This window comes from Anabrus simplex, chromosome 2 (assembly GCF_040414725.1).
Source record: "Anabrus simplex isolate iqAnaSimp1 chromosome 2, ASM4041472v1, whole genome shotgun sequence".
NCBI lineage: Eukaryota > Metazoa > Arthropoda > Insecta > Orthoptera > Tettigoniidae > Anabrus > Anabrus simplex.
The window spans coordinates 596,640,590-596,656,353 of NC_090266.1; the positions used below are offsets into that span (position 1 = coordinate 596,640,590).

Consider the following 15,764-nt stretch of genomic DNA (forward strand, 5'->3'; position numbering starts at 1 on the left):
TTGTACTGGTTCATTCGGCAATCCGTTTTACATAAGCAACTGCCCCTCCTGCGATAGCCCGTCTCATGCCATGTTAGTAACAGATGAATCCAAAATATAAGTTATAATTTGCCTCAGTTTAAGAATGGCACATTACATCTCTAACTAGACATTCAATGGCAATAAATTACCCTGTAACGTCGCGACATAGTACCTCTGACTCTTTATAATCACATTCCCGAAGATCCCTGGCGAGCATATCAATACTTCCCGTTATATTCCTACGACTTGTCACCTCTAATGTGACCGTAGTACAATGAATATCATTCTCGTGATGTCATTTATTGACTTACTGTATATTCACCGAAAGCAGTACATTTGTCGTACCCTCAATTAATTACCGTTCACATATCAAGGACATATTCTATATTAATATCACATCCCTATATTATCACTTATTATTGAACATGTCTGACATTTCTAAGACAATTAAATCACGCGCGCTCGTAGTTCTGAACAATGGAGTCGGGCCTAAAAGTACGTTTGCCTACAGGTGCCTCACCATATCTCGCTTTCTACATGTGTGGGAATGAAACATACATATATGATGAATTACAATTATTCTAAAGAAAATCACGTTGCTCGGGATGGTCAATAAACTAATCTATTCTTTGTTCATCTTAGAACAACTATCACACTCACACTCTTCTCTTGGTGACATTATGAAGATTCTTTCCACCTCCTTATCAACGTTATTCTTATCTCCGGAAACGTTCGAAGATTAAACTTTTCCAAAAAACATGTTCACATGATCGTCGTCGTAAGAAATATTCAAAACTAAGATTCATATCAACTCAAATGGATACTCCAAACATGAGACCACCGCTCAAGTTTTGTATTTACAGGAAATCTATTATGGGAAAATACTAAGTGGAATCGTTACGGTACGTCAAGGATTGATATTGACAAGGAAAACAGTGGTGTTACTGATCATTCATCGTGTTCATGCCCTTTTATTTAGCATTGATTTGGCCTAAGGCCTCAGGTAATGGCATCAGACACGACCTCCCGTCTCCTCAACATGTTAGAACTCCATGTTATCTGGCATAATATCAGCGTACATCATTCCACTTGGAGTACCTGTAACTAAAAGGAACATATGAGATATTGAACAACACCTTTTGCAAACCACATAAATATTTTGTTTGGCCACATTTGCCTTATTGCTTTGAAGCCACTTTTAATTTAAAATGAACATTCATCTTAGCTATGAATAAAATACATAATTTCACATATAATGATATTGTTTCATTAATTGCTAATACAAATATTACACATTTCTTCCTTTACACAATACCAACGTATCACGCTTGCATTTAACACTTCGTTCCTTTGGCAGATTAAAACGCTCTGATAAACTGACTGGTGTTCCATTAAACAATGCGCATTCTTGTTTGAATGCAGGATGTTTTCCACAATGCAATTCCCAACAGTATTCCTCGGCGTTTCCAATTCGAGTGAGTCTTTAAAGGAGAAGGAGGTCCTATCCAGGAAACATCTGGAGTCGTTGACATTTAATTTACCGAGCTCGACAGCTGCAGTAGCTTAAGTGCGGCCAATATCCAGTATTCTGGAGATAGTAGGTTCGAACCCCACTGTCGGCAGCCCTAAAAATTTTCACACCAGGCAAATGCTGGGGCTGTACCTTAATTAAGGCCACGGCCGCTTCCTTCCCACTCCTAGCCCTTCCCTGTCCCATCGTCGCCATAAGACCTATCTGTGTCGGTGCGACGTAAAGCAACTAACTAGACATATAATTTCATGTGAGATCGTCGAGTTATGTTCACAATACATTGCTGTAATGCTCTCAGATTCGTACTTAAAACATCATCCAATAAAACTACGTTTAAATTTTCTTTGCCTTTAAATACATTTGCCATTTACTTCAGAGAAATAAGAGCTTGTCTAAACTATTTCAATGAATATTATCAACGAACAAATCTTTCTCGTTCACAAGCACACGCCGCTGCTCGCCTCATGTGGACGACAAGAATAGGAAATTCATCCGCCCTCGTTCTCCTGGCTTCAATCATATAATTTTAACTAATATGAAAGGTGACAATATACAAGGAGTTCCTCCATCCCTACCTGTGTACGTTTACATAAACTCTACTGAGCATCGACAAATGTACAGAAAATTTTAAATTTACGTACTTGCACCCCAAACACTCTAGTGTTAGAATAAAAATTATCTTAATATATGCTATATATATTAAAAGTAACAAGATTCAGTCACCGTACCCTCATTCACACCCCTCTTCCCATCTCATAGTCGCTCATAACCACTCTCACATGCTTACGCATACACATTCGCCCACATTCAAACGTACTTGCACGCATCATCCTTTAAGTACTAATGTATACTAGTTATTTATATCAAGGGGTTTATATTTACGTGCACTCTCCTTTATTGCATGCAGGAAGTGAGGAAGAGATAGCAGTTTTGCTCCATGTGGTAGAAGGTTCGATAGCCGAGCACTACATGCGTAAAATCTATTCAAAATATGACATTGTCCTGGCGGTGTGAGAAGGGCGGACGGGAGAGGGGACACATGAGTAACTCCTGGGAAACAGAGATGTTGTGAAGCTGCAGGCGGTAGAAAGGGGAGAGATGTGTGTGACATGTCAAGAATTTCTTAAGAAATGCTACGTATTTGTTTACACAATGAGTTCACTTGTAGCAATGATCTGGCTGTGTTTAAGGGGTTGCGTTTATTTATTATACGTTTTTCTCAGTTCTGGACAGCTACAATTTTTCTCATATTTACCATTGTCCTTGGGTGCCAGGAAGAAAGACCATTCAACAGTATAGGCCCCGGCAGGGAAATGTTTACCGTTCGCAGGGCTTTACTTTTTCCTACAGAGAGGCATGTACGGACAAAACCTAGCTAGCACTCTGTATGCCTTACACCTCACTTCCCCTATGTGCCTATCCCATTTTGGATTGTCCGTAATGTGAATGCGGAGCAGCTCGTTGGTGTTGGAGGGCGGTATTTTGTTTCCACATACTGTACACTAGAGTGGTCTGATTCCGTAGTGGTTGTCTAACTCCGCCTAGTCGTATATAAATATTTACACTTCTTAACATTTAAACACATTTTATTTACGTCACACCGCAAAGCTACATTGTCCAGATCTAAGTGGAATTGTACAATACCATATTTATTTTTCACGGCTCTGTAAATGATTGTGTCATCGACATATTGTGCCATGGTCGAATTTATACAATCCGGTCAGTCGAGAGCTTTAACTGTTTACTGAAGAGGCCCATTCACACTAACCTGAATTACTATAGAAGTAATTGTGGTTTGGTCTGATTTGGCTCTTCCATAGAGAAGACAATGCGTTCGGCCAACCATAGAACACTTCAACCATGCCAACAGATTACCTTCAAACCGTACTCAGTGGCAGTTCGTGGGGCTCAAGACAGATGGCGCACAATGGTTTAGGACTTACACTAAATAATGAACTACACTGGCGGAAAATGAAATTTTGACACCAAGAAGACATAAGTTTCAAGGAATGCAATTTAGGCCAAGCAATTGGCTAGATAACATATTTGTTTAAAGTATCCATGTCACAGTTCAAGTAGAGAATGCGAGAGAAGATATGTTATATGGTACATTAATAACCGCTGTAGTTGCCGCGATTTTGCATTCAGTCATACAAACGGGGATGCAATGTGACGTACAGGTGTCGTATGTCATTTTTTGACATGGAGTTCCACGCGTGTTTCACTTGGTCATTCAAATTAGCAACAGTTAATGCTGGTATTGGATGACGCTGGATTTGTCGTCCAATAATGTCCCATACGTGATCAATGGGCGAAAGGTCTGGTGATTTTGCAGGCCAAGGCAATTGGTCGACACCATGTAGAGCACGTTGGGTGAAAACAGCGGTGTAAGGACGAGTGTTATCCTGCTGGAAAACACACCCTTTAATAATGCGAATTAACGGCAGCACAACCGGTTCAGTCACCAAAACCTAAGTCGCACAAAAAAATCCACTGTCAGGATTATTGGGTAACGACGAGAGTGCTCCAGCTGTCACAGGAAATCACTCCTTACACCGTAACTCCTGCTGTAAGTCCAGTTTCTCGACGCCGCAGAAAGATGAGTTCCATGTACTCAGCTGGCATCTTTCCTAACAATACACAGTCATTACTGGCACCAAGACAGAAACGGCTTTCATCTGAGAACACAACACATCTCCACTCCGCCCCCCAGTGAGCTCTAGCTTGACACAACTGAAGTCGCAGATGGCAGTGATTCGAAGTTAGTGGCCTGGACGCTGCAGGACGTCTGGCTTGGAGCTGCCCCTCACGTGATCTATTTGTTACAGTTCGTTGAGTCACTTTGCTGCCAACTGAAACTCAAATAGCTGATGCAGATGCATTACTATCCATCAAACCCTTACGGCGAATACGGCGGTCTTTCCTCTCTGTAGTGGGCTATGTGCGGCCGGACCTAGGTCTTCTTGAGAGAGTTTCTTCCCGTGACCATTGTTGCCATCACAGATGCACTCTGGAATCATGCACGTCAAGACTTCCTGTAATATCACGGATAGCATATGCACCTTCTCGTAGCCCTACTATACGGCCTCGTTCAAACTCAGTATGCTCCTGATACCACCTTATATGTCTCCTTATAGGCATACTTGACTCACACCTAACTCACAACCTCAAGACTGGACGATGACTAACTCTCACGACAAGTGCAGCGAGTATTTAAAGTAAATTTGCTTTTCAAAGTCATAGTGGTGCCTACTACCACCCCTCGTCATTGACTAGCGCGCAAGTTTGAATAGACGTCATCCTTCAGATGTGAAAACATTCCTCCTGAATTTCGCTTTTCTATCAAAACTCCTTCTTGCTGTTCGGATTTCATTCTCCATCAATGTAGTTAATTCACACCCACACATCCAATCCCATGTTTGTATTTTTAAATGTTCCTATTATATGCTTATTTTTTACCTATACACGTGAGTTATACAAAATTCGGGTTGTGGTGTACCTAATCCTATTACAAGTAATCAGTCATCGTAATTTAGAGCGCTAGTTTATAAATATATCACCTGTTTCATTTCAGTTATTATAGCTGACAAATCACACAAAAGTAACACATTATATTAAAAACCGCATCGAATTGCGACATGCACCATAACCACACATTAGAATAAACAGTAACCTTGTATTTACTGCCTTGTTATCATTTGTGTTGTCCCGCTGCATGGCTGAATGGTTGGCGTGCTGGCCTTTGGACCAGAAGGTCCCGGTTTCGATTCCCGGCCGAGACGGGGATTTTAACCCTAAGTGGTTAATTGCCTTGGCTCGGGGACTGGGTGGTTGTGCTGTCCCCAACATCCCTGAAACTCACACACCATACGCAGTTACCTACAAATGGCATATGACGCTCACCATCGTCGGATGATCCGCCTTACAAGTTCTGCACTCGACTAGAAATAGCCACAAGAAATTACTTATATCACTTGTGTTTGGTTGGCCAATCCAATTGCATGGAAAACCGACCAGATCGAAACAAAATATGCTAAATTCCTTTATCATAATTTTTAAAAATATTTCTATGTCGCTAGATGAATTTGAAATAGCTTCTAAATCATTACATAGACATATATATTTTATTAGCCCTGCTAGAAATATCTCAAATCCGCTAGATCTAGTGGAAATATTGCTACATTGGCAACACTGGTGTTGGTCACTCAAAAACAATGAATGCTAATGGTGCAGGAACATTTCTCTTTTCGATTTCGATTTTTCCTCATATTATTTTTATTTATAGTGTCATAAATTTTATATCTTAAAAAATATTTTCTTCGTTTAAGTAAAGGGACTGAAACATTCTAGGGGAAAGAAAGGACATTTTCTTCTACCCTCCAGACTGTCCTAAAAAGTTTTAAAAGTTTTTCCTGTCCCCATCTTGTGGACAGAATATCAACTATGTGAAAAGTTTTTATTACACTGCTGATTTGTCTGGACTCATAATATGTTTGACTTTTGTCAGTGGATTTCACCGTATCCCCCCCTCATCCTCCATAGCTGTGACTGACAGTATAGAACAGCCAGTCATCAATGACTCGTGTTAGAAATGTCGTGCAGGATTTTCCAGGATGAAGGCCGTGGTAGTTTGAGTTCAACAGTTGATCTCTTCGAGAAAATACATAATATACTGTATATTATACAAGGAATACTGTTCTAAGTTAGAGTCCCCGATGTGTGAAGTTATGTTGCGCGCCGAGCGAGCTCATCCAGCAGCCTGCAAGCATGCCAGCTGAGAGCGACGAGGAGTTGTGACTTCACGAAATATGGAACGCGGTCAAGGCCACGTTGCGTCAGCCGATAGAATGTTCGATTTTTCCATCGTTGATATCTTTTGAGTAGATTAAGGTACGAAGAGATGAACTTCGTCGTCGTATAGCCCAAATTTGTATGACTACGACTCCCAAGTTTGAAAGAAATATATCAAGAATTAAGGGAGATATTACAAGAAATAAAACAGTCACAATTTCTCGGGGATCCCGCATAAAAAGGCAGGCATTACGCCTGTCAACTCAGTCTACTTTGTGCCACAGTCGAGGCCGGCCGGTCGGCTGTTGGTCATTCTGCTGCGTGATGTAAGTCGCCAGTTCGACTCTCCGATTAAAGTTTAAGTCCGCATACTATTGAACTCTGCTTCTACAACGCATCCACAAGATTTAGAATTACAGTATAATTTGCGTGTGGTAATAGAAGTTCTGTATGAGTTGAGACTTGAACAGTTAAGGTGTTTAACTATTTACAGAAACAGTGTGATCCGAACTTATATTTCCTCACTAGTACGATACTACGCTACCAAGTACTTAAACAAAATTTGATGTTTGAATTACAAGAGATGATAGAATTTGAATGACAGTGTTTAAACTTTACAAAGTGATTTAGCATTGAATGCTAAAAGTGATAAAAATTTGTCGTTAGTGAAACGTCTAAACTGTACAAAATGTTGTATTTAACTCTAACAAGTTATAAAACTGTGCTAATAAGGAAACGTAATTCAGTATTTCAAACTGTACAGGTGATTGCATTTTGTGATAGTAAAACGTCAAATTGCACGATTACTCTACCAAGGTGTTAGAACATTTCGTCAAATTATGCGTTTATGTTACAAGCTACTGGCACAAGCAGTTGAATTTAACAGTGCAATCGAACTTAGGATTTATTTTCCAAGTGACCAGATTCACGATAGAACATAGCCTTAGGACTGTGGTTTAAGAAACTGGTGCAGTTAACAATTCTTAATTTTCCAGATAGGACTTGGGTTGAATCCAGGACAGTTCTAGAAAGGGCAATGTTTTCTTTTTCGCCATTATTTAATCGTGAACGGGACTAAATTCACAGAACAAATTATTTGGTTTCATTTCATTTCAAGAATGAATTCGAACTTGAACTGTGTAAAGTTTGAAGGTGGAATATCTTATTTTCTACGTCATTATTCAGCCGAAGTTCTCATATTTAACTTTGATAAAGTGACTTATTTATTTCCCGTTTGCTGATACATCACAGATGTAATTATGAGTTCAATTTCATTTATTTCTTAACTCAATCCAGAAGTAATGACTGTGTACGTCAAGTTCGGTGATATTACATCGCAATTATTCGGTGTCATCAGACTGTGAGGACAGTTTATCGCCACTTGTGTTTTGTTTAAAATCGCCATTAACAATAACTTTCTTTGTGCAGATCAAACATTTTACGAGTCCATTTCGAACCTTAGTGCAGTGTTATAACCAATAACACGAATGCTCCTACATCATCTAGATCTTCTAGATATTCAAGACCTTCTAGAAATTCGAGATATTCGAGACCTTCTCGGAAGATGGTGCCACAGTGAACGAACATTGCGATCCCGCAGTGTACCAGGAGCAGCTCTATCCCAGGAGAAATACTCGTTGTAACTGCTGTGCTGAGTTGATGTTGAATACTGATTTTATTTTATGAATAAAATTTTGAGCAAAATTAAAAACATTCCATTATACTTGTTTTACTTCCCTCTCCTCTGTAACAAATCAGATAGAGAGCGTACATCCCTGCGTTGAGCCACGTGTTCAGTTAGCCGACGTAATCAACATTTACTGTTAGAATATTTAACAACTAGACTTCCATACATTTACAGACGCCTGACGTAATTGAAACTGGGCGGTTGTCGTCTACGTTTTTTTTGTCTCCAAATTTCTAAACCGGGTCAACATTGGCTTTTTCCCCTTCCGCAGGTACAGTTCCAGTATTCATGGACGGGATGAAGAGCGCGAAAGGGGAAGATGCCAAGGCGGGTACACATTTTTTTTCAGAATTCTCGCTAGAACTCGATCTGGCCCGGTTGCAACATTTAGTCTTGTTTTAAGAACGCTCTCCTTGACTTCACTCGTTGAGAAGCACTGGTAGGTTAGAGGGAATAGAGGGGTATTTGACCTTTAATAGAACGTATTCTCCTCCTCAACTGGGGAGGGGGAGTTATTTTTAAATTTGCTGTTAATAGTGTCTACAATTTCTTGTGATGTGGAAATTGTCGTACCGTTATGTTTAAATACCGATGAAGCTCTACTGTAACATATAACCCAGAGAAAAGTCTACATTTCCCTGGAGATAGTGCTGGGGCAAAGAATATGAGAATTGTAGGAATTTCTGACAGAATATTTAGTCTTGCTCCTAGCCATTCTGTACTTCTCCCACTCACAGTCGGTTAGGTCTGGTTTCTTTTGCATTTTCGGAACAGGTGGTCCCTCCTTCGAACCTCTCGTAGTATCTCCTCGGTGATCCATGGGGATTTCAGTTTTTTGGTTATATTTTCTATTGTGTGGCTCCGTCTATACATTTAAAGACAATTCTCTACCAGTCTTGCCATATCTTGTTTATATCAATAACGCTGGTGAATTCTGAGGGGAGAACTGAGGAAGTGGTTTGATATTGGAGAGGGATGATCGTTCCAGTCCGATCGGGAAAATGATTAGCTTTTCTGGTATGGAATTCTGGTGATGGTTTTATTTGTGTCATTGTTGCAAGAATTGCTTGATGGTCTCAAAATCCAGGAATAACATTAAGCGAGTGAATGTTACTTCGGAAAAGATCAGAGATTGAGTGCGTTGTTTGCGTAATACGCGTCGCTTCGAATACTAATTGATGAAGACATAAATAATAAAATGCGGATAGGAATCTATTGCCGAGGGGGTTATTTGTAACAGGGACAGCATTTCTGCACCACTTAATTTCTAGGTTTAAATTACCGACAAAATAAAGGGCATGGTAATTTTGTTGTACATGTTGCACATGCACGACAAAGAGATATTCATCTCCGGGGAAGATTTAGGGACGCGATAAATTGATCCAATAAGTCATGCGTATTTGTTGCATGCAACTTCTACCCACAGTGCATAGGCTGTTCTTTCCAGGTGACGAATTCGAGTCGGATGACATTCTGGCTTGGCAGCAATTAGAACTCCATCTGCAGAGACATGGAACAGGTCCTTACAGAACAATATCAGCGAATTAATAATTAATGCTATTTGCTTTTACGTCCCACTAACTACTTTTACGGTCTTCGGAGACGCCAAGGTGCCGAAATTTAGTCCCACAGGAGTTCTTTTACGTGCCAGTAAATCTACCGACACGAGGCTGTCGTATTTGAGCACCATCAAATACCACCGGACCGAGCCAGGATCGAACCTGCCAAGTTGGGGTTAGAAGGCCAGCGCCTTAACCGTCTGAGCCGCTCAGCCCGGCAATATCAGGGAATTAGGAAACACTTAAGAGTCATAAATTTTACTGTGCAACCACATCGCACTGACATATACAATGGTGGGGTCGAAGCTTTAGAACGATGCTTCGATACGTTTTAACTGTCAATATCGCTTTATACTGCACGCACGGATGGTGAAAAGTGACAGACTTGTATTTATATATTTAGAATTACAATTATTTACTAGTCACTGAGCGTATCAATGATATCTGTAATGAATGAGTTTGATAACGGCATCATTTCACACTGCTAGCATTACTATGTCAGGGAACCGGTCTTATATTTCTGGAGTCAGACGTTGAGTTTTGCGCAGGTTCTATTGTCATATAGCGAGCAGTGATTGCAATGGACAAATAACTGGTTCCATTTACCAATATTTCCGCAAATTATGCACTGTTGAGGACCCAGGTCTTGCCAAGGCCGCACTAGATAGACAGGCCACAAGGCTCGGACCGTGACGTCACGCTAGTGGCTGGCGTTCAGCATGGCAGTGTAGGGCCCGCTCTCACTTTCACCATGATATTGTTCATTTATTCAACCTTAACGATAAAATTGAACACTACTTCAATTGTGGCTTCACTTAGGCTTGTAAACTACACGAGTTTTATGCGGGGAGAAAACTGGAAGGGCAGTACATGTACATTTCTTTACGTAAAATTATGATGACATCTGTCACTTGTAACTCAACACGGTATCTTTAAAAGATTAGAACGCATAATACGTATACAAAAAGTTTTAATGTTACTAGGAAAATGCATGATGGCAATTCACAACAAAAGTCTGAAACCTTTCTTAGAAATTAAGCTGCAACTTAAAACTTACCTAAGAATTCCTAAGGTTTCAGTTTGTACATTTTTATTTTCCTGAGGATTTCTTCTTCTCAGCGATGAGTTTATCTACGGTAACTTTTCTATTGTTATTCAATAATATATTACAAAAGATGTATATACATCTGTCAACGAAATGTTTAAAACTATTTATTAAATCACAGCATGTTTAAACATTTTCGTTTTCCAGAACATTGTTGACAAGCGAAGTCAGAATTTTTCTCTGAGAATCCTCATTAAAAACATTAGTATACAGGTTTACGTTTTGTAGCTCTAAAAGAGTCTGGTACAACACCTTTTGGTAACAGGGCAGGAGCAAGCCAAGGCCGCACTAGATAGACTCAGACATTTTTTTGTCTGACTCAGAGTTGTCAAAGTCAGGATAAGTTTTCAGCTTGATTAAGCCAGTTATTTATTAAGATTTTAAATAAATGACCAGTATCAAACGATTTTGTGTGTGTGTGTGTGTGTGTGTTTCGTCAAATGGATTTTGAAAAGTGGTTTGTAAATTGCTTTTGCACAGCTTTTCAAACATTTTCCTGTTATTATTAGAAATTATGCATGCTACTTTATAAGCTATAGGACTATCTGTTAATACTTTAAAGACTTGCAAAGTTAGTTCTTCTAAGAAATGTCACATTAGGTTCTTACATGGAAACAAATCAACAACGTCTTTATTTTTTTAAAGACTGGATAACAACATAAAAGTTTGTGCAGTTGTAGCTAATGTAGTGTTATTTTCTCCGCTTTTACTATTAAAAGCAACTCCCTCTACCTTTCCTCCTAGCGGGCGATCTGGCCGTGCGGTTAGGGGCGTGCGGCTGTGAACGTGCATCGGGAGATAGTGGGTTCGAATCCCACTGTCGGCAGCCCTGAAGAAGGTTTTCCATAGTTTCCCCATTTTCACACCAGGCAAATGCTGGGGCTGTACCTTAATTAAGGCCACGGCCGCTTCCCTCCAGCTGTTATGCCTCTCCTATCCCATCGTCGCCATAAGACCTATCTGTGTCGGTGCGACGTAAAGCCACTGGCAAAAACAAAAATAAAACCTTTCCTCCTTTATAGTTCAGCTCACGTTTTATGTAGACTCCATTCAACAAGTTACAAAATATTTCATGCTCCTTTAACAATTTTAGTTTCTTTTTTCAAGTAATTCCAATGTGAATCATCAATACCCGAATTTCCCGTGCCTAGTTTTGCAGTAAAAGACTGTGAATAACCAAGTGGGGCATTGTAAGAAACGTTGACTGTCTTATCTTCGTTTACGCCCCAGGAAATGCGAAAAATATTGAAGTGAACCATGTTATTAGAATACAGCAGTAAGATACTTTCTTTGCAAAGGCTATATTTAACTGTTCCTTAAAAAAAAATATATCAGTAATGAAACACTCATTAACTTTTGAGTTACGAGCAGGTCTAAACAGGAAGTTATAAATACTTCTCTAATTTGACCATTTTAATATCTTGCCCCATCACCTAATGCACGTATATCAGGGTTATAACTCATGAAAATATCATGCTTAATGGATTTAAAATCAAGAGCCTCGTTTAATGTTAAGGAATACCAATTTTCGGAATATTTTCCTCAGTCACATACATTTTGAAAATACAGACTTTGGCTGTTAAAGTTGACGGAAACTTTGTCCAAATCTAATTTGCGTTTAATACTGAAATTACCCTGAACGTCGTCGAAGTCCTTGATCCTGTCATATTCTTCCTCAGCTTTCTTTCTTTCCTTCCTCTTCCCGTTTTTCAATTTCTTCTTGTCTTTGAATAGGATTTTTGCTCGTTGTTGGAAGATTTTTTATACAGATAGGCAGGCACATTTTAAAACTTAGGAATAGCATCGTTTGAGAGTTTTAAATGGTTAGGTTTTACAGTTAAAAGAGACTCATCAGGTCTTTTAACGGAATCGTCCCTAATTACGAAACTTCGTCGAAGTGTTTTATGCACACAACTGAGCTTGCTGAAGGGATGAATTCGGTTCGATGGATAGCTATGATCCACTTTTGTTTCCGAAACACGCCAGTAGGAAATTTAAACACTGAAATATTAGGCTGTTTTGAACTGTAGTTTATTCTACAACCAGGTATACAACACGACGTGGCCATAATTCACAATGTTCACACACGTTTAAATCATTCAACACCATCGATAGCCTCACTGCTACGAAGTTCAGATCAGCTTATAAGTCACTGGCGAGAAGTGAAGCGGCTGGCGACTAGTGTGACGTAGCGCCCGAAGTGGAGGGGGAGCCTTATGGCCTGTATATCTAGTTGGCCTTGGTCTTGCCCAATGTCCCCACTTAGGGCCAAGGCCAAGCACCACAGTGGCCGATCAGCTACAGGCAGTCTGACAACACTGCTCCCATCTCTTCGCCGTGGGCGACGTATGGCTCTCAGCCTCAGACTTTCAACACCACAACACGATAAATAGGTTAACAGTATATTTTTACTCATCAATAGCTTTTCCAATAGAATTACGTTCTTCAGTCCGGCCCCATGGCTAAGTAGTTAGTGTGGTGGCCTTTGGTCACAGGGTTGCCGGGTTCGATTCCCGGCATGGTCGGGAATATTAATCACAATTTGTTGATTCCCCTGGCACGGGGCTAGTATATGCGTCGTCTTCATCATCATTTCATCCTCACCACATCACGCAGGTCGCCTACGGAGTCAAATCAAAAGACCTGCACCTTGCGAGGCGAACTTGTCCTCGGTCACTCCCGGCACTAAAAGCCATAAGCCGTTTCATTTAATTACGTTCTTCATGTCTTCAGAAGGGTTATCTGAAGCTACCGTAGCACTTTTGGAGTAATGCACTGCACTCTTCACTAGCAAAAGCATAATAATACTCATTATTCTCATAGCATTCAGGGTCATTCATTTCAGCATACGCTGCCACTCTATATGCTATTGCTCTAACTACCTGCCATAACGTCATTAAAACTGTACTCTGGTCGACATCCGATATCTTCGGCAAAACCACATTGAAAACCAGGGTGACCTATGTAACGAAAAAAAGAAAACACATTTTCTCCTCGTTTGTAAAATATCCTCCTTTTGACTCGTGTATTGGCTTCACAAAATTTTATTCTAACCATGCCTTATTTTCTTTCCGGAAATGGTATATATCTTTATAATTATGCTCCAGGTAGTATCTTCGTACGTTATACAGTTTTCTTCTCCGATGTAAAACCATCACAAACTCCGCCATCATGTTTTCAGTCTGGTCTCTATCTCAAAAATTCTGAGATCCATATTTGTTCTGCGAGACGACGCTCTAGTTCATTCATCTGCATTTGGAGACGCATCTCCTAGACAATCGGTTTACGAAATGTATCCTATGGGCTGAAGTTACTTCTGAGACGAAGCGTTTATATTACTCTCTTACACACATACTCTCAATATTTTTGTGACGCAATATAGATCTCAGGCTTATTCACATCACCCAATGCTGGACATGATAGTGCTACTGCCGAAAAGTGGCTGCGCGCTTTGAGTCACGTAGCTATCAGCTTGAATTCGGGGTTAGTAACTCCTCCTCTGCGAAGCATGTGACCTTGCCGCGGTGGGGAGGCTTGCGTGTCCCAATGATGCAGATAGCCGAGCCGCAGGTGCAACCATATCGGATGGGTATCTGTTGAGAGACCAGACTAACGAATGGTTCATCGAAAGGGGGGTAGCAGCCTTTCGGTAGTTGCAAGGGCGGCAGTCTAGATGATTGACTGATACGGCCTTGTAATAATACTCAACATGGCTTAGGTGTGTTGATACTGCTACACGGCTGAAAGCAACGGGAAACTACAGCCGTAACTACCTCCCGAGGTCATGCAGCTCTCTCTGTATGAATGATGTACTGATGATGGCTTCCTCCCGGTTAAAATATTCGGGAGGTTAACTAGTCCTCCATTCGGATCACCGGGTGGGGACTACACGAGAGGGGGCGATCATCAGGAAGATGGATACTGACATTCTGCGAGTCGGAGCGTGGAATGTTAGAAGTTTGAATCGTTGTGGTAGGTTAGAGAATCTGAAAAGGGAGATGGATAGGCTAAAGTTAGATATAGTTGGTATAAGTGAAGTACGTTGGCAGGAAGAACATGATTTATGATCAGGCGAGTACCGAATCTTCAACACAACATCAAACTGGGGAAATGCAGAAGTAGTTTTAATAATGAATAAGAAAATAGGGCAGCGGGTAAGCTACTACGACCAGCATAGTGAAAGAATTATTTTCGTCAAGATAGACACCAAACCAATGCCCACCACAATAGTGCAGGTCTATATGCCTACTAGTTCAGCGGATGATGAACAAATCGAAAGAATATATCAGGAGATAGAAGATTTAATACAATATGTAAAAGGTGACGAGAATCTAATTGTGATGGGAGACTGGAATGCAGTGGTAGGCCAAGGAAGAGAAGATAGTACAGTAGGAGAATTTGGATTGGGACAAAGGAACGAAAGAGGAAGTCGGCTGGTTGAATTCTGCACTGATCATAATTCAGTCCTTGCCATTACTTGGTTCAAACACGAAAAACGACGGCTGTATACGTGGACGAGACCTGGAGACACTGGAAGGCATCAAATAGACTTCATTATGATTAGGCAGAGATTCAGAAACCAGGTGTTGGATTGCAAAACTTTCCCAGGAGCAGACGTGGACTCTGACCACAACTTTTTGGTCATGAAATGCCATCTGAAGTTGAAGAAATTGAAGAAAGGAAAGAATGCAAAAAGATGGGATCTAGACAAGTTGACAGAAAAGAGTGTGAGGGATTGTTTCAAGGAACATGTTGCACAAGGACTAAATGAAAAGGTTGAAGGAAACACTATAGAGGAAGAGTGGAGAGTCATGAAAAATGAAGTCAGTAGGGCTGCTGAAGAAATGTTAGGAAGGAAGAAAAGATCAACTAATAATCTGTGGATAACTCAGGAAATACTAGACCTGATTGATGAACGACAAAAATACAAGAATGCTAGAAATGAAGAGGGCAGAAAAGAATACAGGCGATTAAAGAATCAAGTGGATAGAAAGTGCAAGATAGCTAAGGAAGAATGGCTGAAGGAGAAGTGCAAGGATGTCGAAGGCTGTATGGTCCTGGGAAAGGTAG

General features: G+C 40.4%; 1 pseudogene; it reads left to right on the forward strand.

Annotated features, from left to right (window-relative positions):
* The first annotated feature begins 14,692 nt into the window (after positions 1–14,692).
* On the forward strand, positions 14,693–15,403 carry LOC137498367 (craniofacial development protein 2-like; annotated as a pseudogene).
* The last annotated feature ends 361 nt before the right edge of the window (positions 15,404–15,764 follow it).